We start from the raw sequence: 11,345 nt of genomic DNA, 5'->3' as shown, positions 1-11,345 counted from the left end.
TCATTCTTTCAGAATGTCCTCCTTTTCCCTGAAAATGGAGAATCAACTTACTTGACTCTGATTATACTATTTGGCTTCAGATAATTGTGCAGAAGTACCAAGCTTGTGTCTGGGAGTCAAATCAGGAAGCATCAACCCCTCGTGTTCTTATTTTTCATCAGTGATGATTGGGGGACCTAACTCTTAAAGATCACAGCTAAAGAAAAATTTAATTCTTTGTTTTGTTTGTTCTTTCCTACTTATCGAATGTTTCAAAAGGAAGACATGTGTTCTCCAGCTGGACGGTATGCGTGGGTATTTGTAAATTACCATTCTTTAAATTATGTGTGTATGTTACCTGGTTTTTGTCTATATTTCATTAAAATGTTTTTTTAAAGCAACTGATTTCTTTTTCTTGAGCACAGCACTATTTTTCAAATCATGCGTGTAAATATTACCACAGTCCCAGTAGGAAGGTGCTATTTGCAGTACCTGCAGTGCCCGGGGCTCCTAAACGACTGGCATGATATATTTATTAAACTCAGTAATAGGCGTCTTTTGATGTAAGATGAAAGAGGTTAGCATGCGTCATGATGAATGTGCAACTCTCAAAATATTTATGAACAAGAAAATGTCAGAGAGCCTGGCAATATAGGCAAAAGAACTTGAACCGTATTGGGGATAAGCATTGCAGGTGGTGGTCCAAGGACCATCTTGCCCCAGGGCTGCTGAATAAAAACTTTTCATTGCAGTCAGTGTGATAGGCTGTATGGAGGGTGCACTACCACCAGCACTGTGGTTAAGAACGGGATTCTGGAGTCAGGCTACTGCTGTGTAACTACCCCAGCATTCCACGACCCTGTGAGTTTCCATTTACTCAACCGTAAAATGGTGAAGGCACCGAGATTCTGCTTCTAAAGTCATTGGCCTGGTGCCTGGCACAGAGTGAGGACCCCGTAAAAGTGAATTGTGCCATCAGGAATTGTTCATTGAAACACCGCTGTGCTCTACATTATACATTATGGGGAACAGCTGAGTCATATTAAACACATATGGTGATTTTAGAAACAAGCCCTTGTGCAAAATGTCACTCCACTCGACGAGGTTAAAACCCATGAATCATCAGGATATCATGTTGACTATTGGATATCGTGCAGAGTTCCTGCAGGCACAGAAGTTCAGAGAGGGCGGAGAGGGACATAAGCGCACTGACAGACATTTGCGCTGGACTTCAAAGGACGTGGAGAGTTTGGATTCACAGAAGAGAGACTCTCCAGGAGAGATCAGCTTGACTGATGGACAACTGGATTGCAGACTTGCCTTTTCTGTCATCAGGTATGTGGATCCAGATCAGTAAAGACTGGAAAACTCTGTCCAGATCAAGTATGGAGAGTTTCAGTTCACTCCTGTGGGCAAGGAGCATGGCAGGGACATCCTCATGACCCAGAGGGCTTCCTCACTCAGTGCTTCCAGAGCTTGGAATATTTCGTAGACCAGATGGCCATTTGTGCCAAGAGTAGAAAAATACCTAGTGGCTATCGTTCCCTCAAGATTTATAGTCCAAGTACATAGCCTCAGTTTAAACTTCCAGAGTCATCCCAAGAGTCAATTTCTCTTAAGATTCTTGTAGTACAATGACATCACAAGAATTCCACAGGGTCATTTCTGAGAGCGTAAAAACAGGAAGTTGGGCATAGAGACAGGAGTAAGTAAAGACATCAAGGAAATCATTGAGAAAGCAACCCTGACACTAGCTGGAGCCCCCCCCCCCCCCCATCTTTTATACATTATCTATACTGGGTTCAAATCAGCAGCCTGTGCAAATATGTGTGGTCCAGGTATGTTTTTTTGTCTTTCCTGAATTTCTAGAGAGTAATGCTCTCATGGTCACAGGCCCTAGAAATTTCCCTTGCTCACTGAGTCTTTCAGTTGATCACTACTTTCACGTGTCTCCTAGGTGAGAGGCATTTCTGGAATAGAAGTGTTGTGAGGTTGAAGGAAAGAGCAAGGCGTCTGAGCGGATTTTAGCACCAAGAGGTTTAGTGAAGGTGAGTTCCTAAACTCCAGTGCATCCTAATCACTTATCATTGACATGTTTTAAAGAATGAGAATCTACTGTAGATTCAGCATTTTCAGCTATAGGGTGAAGAGAGTCATTTTTAATTTGTTTCTTTGACTTTGCAGAATACGAGGACTTCCACTTAACCAGTTTAGAAAGACTGACATGGAAACGGATGGTTTGGGGCCTCTCTTGAGCAGCCCTGTTTCCTTTTTATACTTCTGCAGACATTTCTCTGCTATGGCTCTGGAAGTTTTGTTGTTATGTTTGTGTCTGTTGCCTTTGTCATTGTTTTAGGTTTAGCCACGGAGAAAGCGATTTTAAGTACTTATATCTTTATACAACTGACTGTGAATAATTTATTTACGTTGAGTCAAAACTGAATTTCACCTTAATAGAGAGTAGGGATAGGTCAACTGAGTCTTCATCGGAGGCAACGTGCAGACATTTTATAGGAAATGTAATTTAAGTTTACTGCCGAAGCCCGGTGACACGCAGAGGCTGTTAGTGAGTTAGCGTGCTTCGGAGGCACACCCCTCATCTTAGTTGAAGTAGGCTGTGTGGACTTAGATGACAAAAGCGCTGAAATATGTAATCAACGCGTATTACACCGTTATAAAAATCTGGACGTTTGTGTTACCTTCTGCTTCAGAAAAAAGACCCACGTACTGTCATAATGCTCAGTGTTTAGCTTTAGAAGCAAGCATTTAAGAACCCCTGTAGTGAAAATCATAGACAATTTTCAATGTTTAAAATTTACTGAAATCTTGAAAAATAAATTAATATCTTGCAATTCTGCTCTTATTCTCCCCCCGAAATGCGGTTTGTTATTGCTGTTTATTCAACAGAATGTGCTTAATCATGTCAATATCTCATCTAATGACCTTTGTTTTTTGGGGGGAGATTAACCCTGAGCTAACATCTGCTGCCAGTCCTCCTCTTTTTGCCAAGGAAGAGTGGCCCTGAGCTAACATCCGTGCCCATCTTCCTCTACTTTATATGTGGGAGCCCTGCCACAGCATGGCTTGACAAGTGGTGCATAGGTCCGCACCCAGGATCCGAACCAGGAACCCGGGCCACCAAAGCAGAACATGTGTACTTAACTGCTGTGCCACGGGGTCGGCCCTTCATCTAAAGAATTTAACTCTTGAGAGTAGTCAAAGCCTGGAATTCTAAGCATTTAAGGTCCCCTTAGTGGTCAGTGAGGACCGCAGGGGGCGTGGTGCAGTTCTTGAACAGTGCACTAACAGCATTCTCTTACTTACTATGCCCATCGATGGTCACCTGTGTCTGGGCTTTCCGGATTCCAGTCCTTTGTACTCCTTTGCTGAAATTGCTCCCACTGTTACATCTAAAGATGAGATTATGCTACTCTCCTGCACAAACACCCTCTCCAGTGATCCTCCATGAATGAAAGAGGAAGTGGTTGGCATGCGTGGACCTCTGCAGCCTCATCCTCTTCCACCTCCCAACCTTATCCCTTAATTTCTTACCCTCTGCTGTTAATCTCTACGTGTGCTGTCCCCTTTCTTGCAACAGCGTCCCTGTGTCTGCAGTGAACATTCTCCAGCTGTTTCCAAAATCTTTTGAGTGTGAAAACATCCCCTGAGATCTGGCTAGATTGGACTGAAGCTTCCAGTGTGCGGCCAGCTCTGACATCTCTTGATACTTGGTTGGCCATTCCTTTAACTTCCTACAGTTTTGGGGCAACATGGCTGTGATAGTGTGCTGCATGCAATTATTTATTTACTTGTCGGTCTTTATCCCAAGACAGTAATCTCCTTAATATTAGAACCAATGGTTTATTGATTTATTTTTTACCCTGAAATTCAGGATTGCTGGGAATATAGTGAGGGCAGAAAAATTAATTTTTTTCTGTAAACTTTGTATACTCCAGAAGCCTGAAATAATCAGCCCAGAAGATTGTATGAGGGAGTATGGGTCCAATCTTTGTGGACTGAAATATTGAAATTAGGCTGCAAAGCAGAGGGTTGAAGGTAGGCTCCTCCCCATTTTCTAAGGCCTTGCAGCAGGTTACAGGCCCCCAAACTATTTGTTCTCATCATCCAGTGGCTTAAAAATGAGTACATCCTAAAACTTTGTTGGACCTTTCTCCTAGGCACTTTGTACGTAAAGTATTTGAAGATTCTTAGTGTCAAAAAAACCACTAAAATGAAACAAAAGACAACAGCAAAATTTTTTCTTACAGGACTTTTACTTCTCAATAACTCTGAGCTTAGAAATAAAGAGAGCAAATTTTCATATATGGCCTTTATTATGTTGGGATGCATTCCTTCTGAAAGCTTTTCCTGTAACATCAAGAACAAGACAAGGATGCCCACCCTCATCATTTCTGTTCAACATAATACTGGAAGTCTAGCCAGAGAAATTAGGCAAGAAAAAGAAATAAAAGACATCCAAATTGGAAAGGAAGGAGTAAAATTCGTCTATTTGCAGATGATATCAACTTACAGATAGAAAACTCTGAACACTCTACCAAAAAACTGTTAGAACTAATAAACAAACTCAGTAAAATTGCAGGATATGAAATCAACATGCAAAAATCGGTTGCATTTCTATACACTAATAATGCACTATCCAAAAAGGAAATTAAGAAAATAATTCCATTTACCACAGCATCAAAAAGACTAAAATATTTAGGAATAAACTGATCCTAGGAGGTGATATATTTGTACCCTGAAAACTACAATAAATTGATGAAAGAAATTAAAGAAGGCACAAATAGATGGAAAGACATCACATATTCATGGAATGGAAAACTTAATATTGTTAAAATGTTTATACTACCAAAGTAATCTACAGATTCAATGCTATTCCCATCAGAATTCAAATGTCATTTTTTATAGAAATATAAAAAACAATCCTAAAATTCATACGAAAAAACAAAGGACCCGTAACTTTCAAAGTGATCACGAGAAAGAAGAACAAAGTTGGAGGCATTACACTTCCTGATTTCAAAATGTATTACAAAGCACAGTAATTAAAACAGCATAGTACTGGCATAAAGACAGATATAGAGACCAATAAAACAGAGTAAGAATAGACATCCCAAAATAAACGCACACACATACAGGTAACTGATCTTAGACAAACACAACAAAAATATACAATGGAGAAAGGATCACCTCTTCAACAAATAGTGTTGTGAAAATTTAATATCCACAAGCAAAAGGGTCAAATTGGACCCTTAACTTACGCCATACACAAAAATCAACTCGAAATGGATTAAAGATTTAAACATCAAACCTGAAACTGTAAAACTCCTAGAAGACAACATAGGGGAAAAGGTTCAAGATGTTGGTCTTAGCAATGATTTTATGGATCTGTCGCCAAAAGCACAGATAACAAAATATAGACAAGTGGGACTACAGTAAACTAAAAGTCTTCTGCACAGCAAAGGAAATAATCGACTTATGGAATGAAAGAAAATATTTGCAAACCATATATTTGATAAGTGGCTAATTTCTAAAATATATAAGAAATTCCTACCACTCAATAGCAAAAAGATAAATAGTGCAACTAAAAATGTGTGAAGTACTTAAGTAGACGTTTCTCCAGAGAAAAGATTCAAATAGCCAACAGGTGGATAAATGATGCTCAACCTAACTAATCACCAGGAAAAAGGAAATCAAAACCACAATGAAAGATCACCTCCCATCTGTTAGAACGGCTGTCATCAAAAAGACAAGAGACAACAAGTGTTGGTGAGGATGTGGAGAAATGGGGACCACTGTGCACTGCTGGTGGGAATGTACATTGGTGTAACCACTATGAAAAACAGTCTTGGGTTTCCTCAAAAAATTAAAAATAGAGATACCATATGATCCAGCATTCCCGCTTGTGGGTATAGAGCCAAAATAATTTAAATTAGGATCTGAAAGATCCCGTGTTTATTGCAACATTATTCACAATAGCCAAAATAAGGAAACTACCCAAATGTCCGTCCATAGAAGAACGGATAAAGAAAAGATGGTTATATACATACAAAGGAATATAATTCAGGCTTAATAAGAAGGAAACCCTATCATTTGTGACAATGTGGGTAAACCTAGAGGACATTAAACTAAGTGAAATGAGGCAGTCACAGAAGGACAAAAACTGTATGATTCCACTTATATTAAGAATCTAAAATAGTCAAACTCATAGAAGCTGAGAGTAGAATGGTCATTGCCAGGGGCTGGGAGGAGGGGGATGTGGGGAGTTGTTATTCAATGGAAATAAAATGATAGTTATACAAGATGAGTAAGGTCTAGATTTCTGCTGTGCAACATAGAGTTGACAGTTAATGATACGGTGCTGTGCATTTAAGAACTTGTTTAGAGCGTAGTTCTCATGCTATAAGTTCTTACCCCACACGCACACACACACACACACACACACAAAAGCAAGGAGACACAGAAATCTTGGGGAAGAGATGGATACGTTTAATACCTTGTTTGTGGTCATGGTCTCGTGGGTGTACATGTATGTTCAAACATCAAAATCTATACAGTAAATAGGTACAAATTTTTGTGTATGAGATATATCTCAATAAAGTTGGAAAAAAGACAATGCAAGAAAAATGAGCAAAAATAAAGAGAGAAAATTTGGAACAAGTCCATGATAAAGTCGTGGACACAGAGAATGAAAAAGGAGTCTATCTACAGAAAAGAGAGATGGCTGTGGTGGAGCAAGTGGGGGTACGCAGCAGCAGCAGCAGTTCTCAGAGTCTCCCCCCGCCAGCAGCACTGGGAATCACCCCTGCATGAGCAGCTTCAGCAGCATCCTTTGTGTCGACATCAACAGAAGGGACAGTAGGGGATGCTGAACTTGCTCAAGAGTAGCCTATGCTTGGGGGTACACGGGGCTGCCCCAGGACTGTGGTTCAGCAAAGGGAACTCCGAGTGACATCACTAAGCCAGGGAGTGCATCCCCTTGGGTAAAGAGCAACCTGAAGCTAAGTATCAGGTGCAAGTGGTTTCAGAGATCATGAAAGTTGGAGAGAGCATAAGTAAATGCTGAGACATGATTTTTGTACACCTCCTTGTCTCTGGGTCTGTGCAAAGCAGGAAATTACATTTTGGGGGCTGCTACGCAACACGATTCCTTGTCTACGACAGACTCAATGGTCAAGGCAGACGGTCACTCTGGATCAATACTCGTGTGAGAGTAAGTTAACCTGAGAATCTGAAGGGTAGAGTGATGAAACCCTCTTAAATACTAGCATCACTCATAGAGTGTATAAACCGTCTTAAATTTCACAGCTGCATTTACAAAAATCCACTTCTTGTCTGACTCTGCTGTATAGTCTCTAGCGATGACCTTGATAACGACCTTCCCTCTTTAGCTTCCCAGGTGCTTCATTTTGGAAAGATGGAAATGGTCATAACAGCTTATCCTTTTCAACTCCAGAATGTTTCTAAAGTCGTTTGCTTTAGAGGAGGCCTCACTGAAGTGGTCGTTCCTCATTAATGCCCATTACTTATTAGTATAAATATTGATGAGGAAGGAAACAGTTCTGGATTCCAGCTCTCTTTAATGTGGCAAGACGAGTGAACAAGGACCGCTGGAGAGAAGGGTGTTTGTGATTTATCTTGAGAGCAACAGCTCCTGCTCTCTGTCATCACATGCCTCAGAGAGCCGCTCTTAATGTCATTCGTCTCCGGAACCAATCCACAGCCATTCCAGTTAGTCTTCGCCCACTGGGCAGTGAAATGACAGGAGCGTTGAGCAATAGGGTCTGAAATCCCAGATTCACAGGCCCTTGAAAACATTAAAAGGAAAAATACTCAGAAATTAGAGAAAAGCAGAAATGTGTCTGGAGGATTTTGTAGTACCTAGTAAATATTCAAGCCGTTTACTTCTTTCTTATCACTGGCACAATTACGAGAACAGATGGAAGGAGATGAAACGCATTGCATTGAAACCTAAAACACATGAAATATTTTTTAAAACATCACTGAAGTAGCAATAACGGATATGTTGACTCCACTCCGATAATGGGCCACTGAGATAAATACAGTGCAGATTTTGTGCAATGACACAGCTTGGGCTGGGGGTGGGGCTGCTGGCTTATATCAACAACTTTCACCTCCAGAGAGCCTTAGCTACACCCAGACGCTACTGAGTCTAACCGGTAACTAGTGCACAGTCTTCCGCAGGGCGGGATGTGACATCCAGCAGAGGCACACACCTGTTACATCATTTCAAACAATTTAATTCTCTTGCCAGCTTCTTTGTATATAAACAAGCAAAAAATAAGCATGGAAAGCAAACTGGCAGATCAAAGCTGTCCAGGGGTGGTGGAGAGACTTCAGAGCAAAGGGACGCATCCGACTGGTATTTAGAAATGAAGCACGCTTACTTTGCATAAAATTTAGGCTGATTGTCTACTGGCAAAACTTACCAGTGGAAAACTGTGGTGTTCATGAAATCTATGGGCCTGAAGTACAGAAATCTGCCAATGTTGACAGAATCAGGTTGGATCCTGTTAACTTATTTGACAAGACTTTTAGGGGGTTTCAGCCCTCTGGAATAAATTTACATCTCATCACCATTCGACCCCCTTCAACATTTAGTAGCTAATGCTGACTACATGCCCAGAATGTTCCAGGCACCGTTATAGGCAGTTTAAGGCATTCAACTTGATTTAATACTAGCCACAGATCTGCGAGGAAGGAACTGCTATTCCAAACGACTTATAAATAAGACAAGTGAGACTCAGAGAGTTCAAAACCTTTCTCAAGTTCATCGTGTGGTAAACAATATACTCTGGATTCAAGCTCAGTTACATGTTTCCAGATCTTGGTCTTCTAACAATTATGAAATATTAACTGACCAGAACCTGCATTTTATACCTTTGGAGTAGGAGCTGTGGGATGTGAGTAAATGCTGTATGGTTCCCACCTGGAAGCAGATGGCTAATGTTTAAGGCTCTCTGCTATCTATGGATGAATCTATATAAATATACATGTACATATACATGTATAGGTTATGTGTGCGTATATAAATAGAACATTTGCACATCTCCCTCTATACAGATGATGATTTATATAGCCACAGAGAGATCGTTCTACATCTAGGTCGTAGACATCTGGCCGTACAATGCATCTCATCCTCTAAGAGAAAAGCCTGTATCCATCCTTCTGGGAGCAGGCTGTAGTGGTCCTGAGTGCAGACCCCATTTGGGTGGATTTTGATCCTCGTTTGACCACCTAATGACCCAGTGACTTTCGATGACTTATCTCGCTGTGCTCTTTCTCCCTCGTTAGAACGAGAATAATTACAATAACACATAAGATACTGTTCAAGCTCAATGATTTTACCCACGCAAAGCCTTTCCAAGATTTCCCTGCCAATCGTGCTGTCCTCCTGCTTCCAATCATGGAATAACCAGAAAGGGAGAGGGTGTCACCCAGGGACGTCCCTGAAACACTTTCCACGTCTAATGCTTTCTCTTTAAGTTGTGCTTGTAAGAACCAAGGCAGGACGCTGCCAGGCAGCCAAACGGCAGAACCGGTCCAAACCAGAAAGGTCTGAGATGGCAATGGGGTGCCCTGTACAAGAGGAGCTGTGTGCAAAAGCAGCCATGTGCGAGAAGGGAAGATCTGCGCCTGCCCCAAATGCCCCCGCCCCAGGAGATGACTCAAGACCCCACCCCCTTCACATCCTGTAAGAACCTTGCTCGCTTTCCCTTAGGGGAGAAGGAGTTTAAGAGCATGAGTTCTGCCTCCTCCATTTGTTAATCACAAAGGAAGCTTCTGCTCTGCTATGCCAAACTGGTCTTGTCTTGTTGGGGCCAGTAACCGTGGGCTAAAGGACCCACTTGCAGGTCATAGGTCCATTAGGGCTCGGTAACAAGGGCAGCTGCAAAGGCTCAGATCCAGGCAACATGGCCCCTGGGCTTTGAAGATTTGGATAATTGGGAAGGGAGTGATAGGAATTTTGGTGAAGGTTAATACAAGAACCTATAGAGAAATAATCAATCATCAGATGACAGCGGGGCACAGAGACACCTCTGCCTGACTAGAAGTGGATTATTTTGTATATACTGGAGGAAAGTTTGCATGGCTTGGATTAAATTCCTTCCTGAAACGGATTCCAAAAATTCCATAATTTTAGTTGGAAACGGATCAATCAGCCTGTGGAAACGACTCCTCCCAGGTAATTTGTATTTGAATCACAGCTTCCTGAAGACAACGGAAGTGATTTGGATGGTAGGCAGGAATCTTTGCTTGGGAGGATTTTTAAACAGCCCACATTTTTGCGTCTCTATAGATTTACGTCATAGCCGTGTCTGCGGACAGTTCGTTACGTATGGCTTAAATGATAGACGGAAAGTCGACTCAGAGATCCACTATTTCATCAGTTAATTCACCTGAACTTTCCTAAAATAGTGGAATGAAGAAATGACGAAGCCAGTCAGTACCCTGGACAATGAAGGGTCCAGCCTGAGTCAACTCCTCTTGTGACTGCCTAAAGAAAAGAGCAGAGAAAACCGCTGTTTGACTACACCCCAGCCAGGTGTGCAATTACTCCTGTGAATTGTTAATTCTACTACAGGTGTCCGATAGAGGAGAAGACAGTGGTGCAATCTGATTTAAGATTCTTCTCTCTCTTTTCGCCCTCCCAGTTGTTTCCTCCTTCTTTATGCCACTGCAGTTCTGCGACATTATGATGAGACAAGATATTTTCCCTTTAGCTTGAGTCTGCCGCCCTCACCTGTGCTCGCAGGCTGATGAGGTGCCCTTCTGTGGCACTCCCATGCCAAGACCACAGTGGGATGAGAGTTGCTATGAGTGGTTCTCTTTCTGAGGAGCGCTGCCATCATATTATACCCAACCCGAAACAGATCTCTGTGTGTATGAAAGAAATTTTTTAAAAAGCCATGAGTTAGGGGTTCGCTCCTATAGATAATGAACAACTTAAGCAATATGTATGATTCCAGTTAAAACACCCATTTATCACAAAACAATCTGAACTGCCATTTTGTAAATTCCTTAAGAAAACGATCAAGTTTTAAATTTTAGCTGTTAACCCTAGGACAGGGCTGAATATGTAGATTGGTGGTGAATAATATCATTTTACTTATTATATTAGTTATTATTTAAAGTGGAATTCTCATGGGACTTCATTTAAGTAATAAAATGAGAAATATTTTCCATAGCATTAATTCAGGGTGTATTTACTAAGTACCTATGGCTTTGATAGGAAATCTTCTTAGCGTCTTTAGTAAATACCTAAGTAGAGGTTATTCTCCTAATTTCTCTGAGTGTGAAGAGGCAAAAATTCACTCGATTGCTCAATA

The sequence above is a fragment of the Equus quagga genome, chromosome 12 (assembly GCF_021613505.1).
Source record: "Equus quagga isolate Etosha38 chromosome 12, UCLA_HA_Equagga_1.0, whole genome shotgun sequence".
Classification (NCBI taxonomy): domain Eukaryota; kingdom Metazoa; phylum Chordata; class Mammalia; order Perissodactyla; family Equidae; genus Equus; species Equus quagga.
This window is presented reverse-complemented; position numbering follows the sequence as displayed.